Source organism: Hipposideros armiger, unplaced genomic scaffold (assembly GCF_001890085.2).
Source record: "Hipposideros armiger isolate ML-2016 unplaced genomic scaffold, ASM189008v1 scaffold_3, whole genome shotgun sequence".
NCBI classification, from domain to species: domain Eukaryota; kingdom Metazoa; phylum Chordata; class Mammalia; order Chiroptera; family Hipposideridae; genus Hipposideros; species Hipposideros armiger.
The window spans coordinates 7,633,310-7,636,955 of NW_017731353.1; positions in this window are offsets into that span (position 1 = coordinate 7,633,310).

A 3,646-nucleotide genomic window follows, 5' to 3' on the forward strand; every position below is an offset into this window, starting at 1 on the left:
TCACTTCGAGGGGTAAAAAGTATAACTATTGCACTGTGTTGTACAGCTGAAACTAATTCTAAAAAATGTGTATTTCATAATAAAAAATAAAATAATAAAAAATAAAAGAGTTCAAATATCTTACATCTGGGTCAATAGGAGTTGTTTGACCTCTGGCAACGCCAGGTTAGGTATTTGGAGTCATCGGCTTATGAAAAGGGTGAACAGACAACACATGTGTAAAGGGGTTTGCTTGAAGGTACGGCCAGGTTAAGCATGAAGGAAACGGTGGCTTTGCCACACTCTTGGGAGCCACGGGAATCTGAAGAAAGGACACCAGCACTTGAGGGCTCTTTTGGCCAATCCCCAAAAGACAGCTGAGCCGCTGAGCAGTTCCCTTGATACTCTTACGGTGTTCAAGATCAGGGGTTGGGGGGTGGGTTTGCAGATGAGGCCCAGGGGGCTGTTCCCAGACATAAGGACGCACCAGAAATAGCCAACCCTAATGCGCATGGAAAGCTGGTATTGAAACATCTAATTGTTCCAGAAAAAACCTCAAGTCCTGTGATTCTATTATGTCTTCCTAGACTGCTAATGCCCTCGGTGGAGCAAGGTCTTCTCTGAGGGAAACTCATATCGTCGCAGGACACCGATGGCCTAGAGGGCAGCTTGGCTCAGTGTGGGGCCTCAGCCATCTGCCTGCAGGCTGGACCACGAAGGACAGCCGACAGTGGGGACAGTCCTGCCACGTGACCCCACTCAGGCTTCCACATCCACTGGGGACAGGGTTTTTAGAGGTGCTGACAAGAGGTCCTGATGGAAGGCAAGGGGCTGGACCCACACCTTCCAAGGGCAGTTTCAAAGGCAGAGAGGGGAGACCAGGTGGGGCAAGGCCCCTGAGAGCCCCCACTAGACATGTGCGGTCAGCCTTGGGAACCTTTTCGTGGATGGGCCTCAGACCAGTTTTTGTGCCCAGAGGGAGCGGGGTCGCCACCCTTGGAAATCCTTGTGACTTGAAGGGCCTGTGACTCTGACATACCCATCAGTATGTCAGACCTTTACAGCTAAAAGCTGCATCTCTGAGGGCGGCAGCGCTGTGTCTTACCCAGAGGCCGAGTGGGTGAGGACAGATCTCCGCCTGGTCCAAACTCTGGGTTCTCTCTACCTTCCTCCTGCCTGCCTCATTTCCCCAGCAAGGTGACAGGTCCTCCAGAAGGGTGTCAGCCAGCAGAGGGGAGACACCCAGAGAATCCCAGTCTGCTTGTCCTCTTTTGGGGTCCCCAGGGAAGAATGGGTGGCCACGATGCTCCCGGGAGGCTCCTGGCAGTGTGGCTGGGGCAGCAAGTGGGGTACGGGATGGTCAGGGGTGTGCACACACCAGCAACGGGCAGTGAAATGGGAAGTTTGTCCTGGAGAGTCCGTGGTGGGCTCGGTCACCAGCCAACCAAGCCCTTGTCCTCACAAACTCCTTTTCCTCTTTCCCTCCTGAGACCCCCACACTGCAGAGCCTCTCCGCCACTGTTGTTTTCTTGCAAAGTGTATTTCTGTGTGTGTGTGTGTGTGTGTGTGTGTGTGTGTGTGTGTGTGACTTTCAGGGACATCCTTCTTGGTATACATCTACATTTAGTCCATTGCTTTCAACTGCCAAGTCGTACACAACGGTGTGCATCTGTCATCTTTGGCCTGTTCACGTTTCCAGCCTGGTCATCCAGGTGGCCTGTAGCCCCCACCCCGCTACCAAGGCTGCGAGGCAGTGTCCCTGGGCGCCTGTGGGAGAAGCCCCCTGCATTCACACCAGAGTGGGGTTTCCGGGTCGTGCGGTCTATGAATTCTTAATTTGACCGAGGAATACTGGTCTGTGCCTCAGCCCTAGACTTCCCGCCAGCCCTCGCGCTGTCCAGCTGTCTAACGGTCGCCAGGGGTTTTGAACAGCTTGTCCACGCTCGTTAGCGTCCAGGCTCTCCTCTCACGTAAGCCAGTCTCCCATCGTCACGGCCCATTATTCTTCCCTGTTGGCATTGCTGCCTTCTCGTCGTGTTGGTTTAAGACACTGTGAATATCTTCTGTTCTATCAGCTCTTCACTAACGCTCCTCTGACGGTGTTTTGAGCTTATAAGTTTTGCTTTTGAAATTTTCTTTACCCCGTCTTTCTGGCCTCCCAAATCCCAGAGACATCCTCCTGCAGTTAGCTCACTAACTTTATTCGTGTATCTCTCGTGTCTCATTCTTTAATCCATGTAGTTCTTCTTTCGATGGAACCCCCATACGCAGTGATTCATTATTATCCTCCATCTCATGGGCCAGTTTCCGGAACTGTCTGCCAAACCGTCCTTCCCCACTGGCCGTGCGGTGCACCTTTGTGGGGTACTGAGATCTCCGTGTGGCGCCTCCGCTGTGCCCTGAGCGCCTGCTGCCTTGCGGCCCACAGGTCCAGGCCAGCACCGCATGGCAGGCACGTCTGTGTCGTTGCAGGATGTCTCAGGTCTCATAGGACAGGTCCCCCTTCCTTAACCTTCTTTTATAACATTGACAGTCATGGGCCTTAATCCCTCTACGTAAATCTCACTTTTGAGTTCCACAAAAATATTCGACAGGGATTGCATGAAGTTACGGCTTAATTTAGAGAAGACTGACATCTTTAAAACATTAGGTCTTCCCATCGGAGAACATGGTGTCTTGCTGTTTATTCAGATCTGCTCCGAGATCTCACATCGGGTTTTCAATTTTGGGTTAGGGTTAATTCCTAGATACCTAGAGTTTCTGTTCCTCCTGTAACTGGCACTTTCTGAAAAGTTATATTTTCTAACTGATAATTATTGGTAAAAGTTAGTGTTAGTGCTTGTGTAAGTCCAATACATCTAACAGGCAACCCAATATGTCTGTAGATTCTATTGGCTTTTTTCTAGGTAGATAGTTCAATGAGGACAAACCTCGGAGGCTCACTAAAAATGAAACTGAGAAAAACCCAGTTCTTTTCCTAAAATGAGAACAGCTCATGCTTTAACACATGCACACCCATGCACACACACGTGCACAAAACCAACCCCCTCTGTCCTGCAGAGCCCTGTGCCCCCCCTCACACCCCGGCACCACGGCACACAGCTGCCAACCGCACACACCAGGAGCTCGGGTCTGGCCGGGGAAACACGGCGTGGGTTTGAGGAGTCGTGGTCGCAAAGGAATAAATTCTGCCTGAGTTTCTTCTTCCAGCCTCAGCATCTGCCGTCTCCTTTCTCTTCCTGGAGCGGCCAGGGGTGGGGGCCTGCCAAGTTCAAAAGGCAAAAGCAGACTGAGTCCCTGGACCCTGGTGGCAAACGTCTCTGATGGACGGGCACCCCTCTGCGAAGTAAATTGTCCTCCTCAAGCCTTCCCGGAGGCGTCACTGGCCAAGGGAAGGGCCAGAGAGACACATGAGCTCCTGCCTTGCTCCAGGCTGATCTGAAGCCTCAGGGACACCTCGCCCTCTCCGAACCTCAGTTGCCCCATTTACAAGGAGGCTAGGTGTCTTTCAGACCCTCTGTGCTGAAGCTGGAACCCCCACCACCCTCAGCATGGCTGGGTCCGCACTCGGACCCCAGGGTCACTGGCCCTTTGCCAGCAGAGCCTCACGGAAGAGCCAAGGCCCCTCAGCTCTTGGGTCGGGTCCTGTTTGGGGGTAAAGATCCTA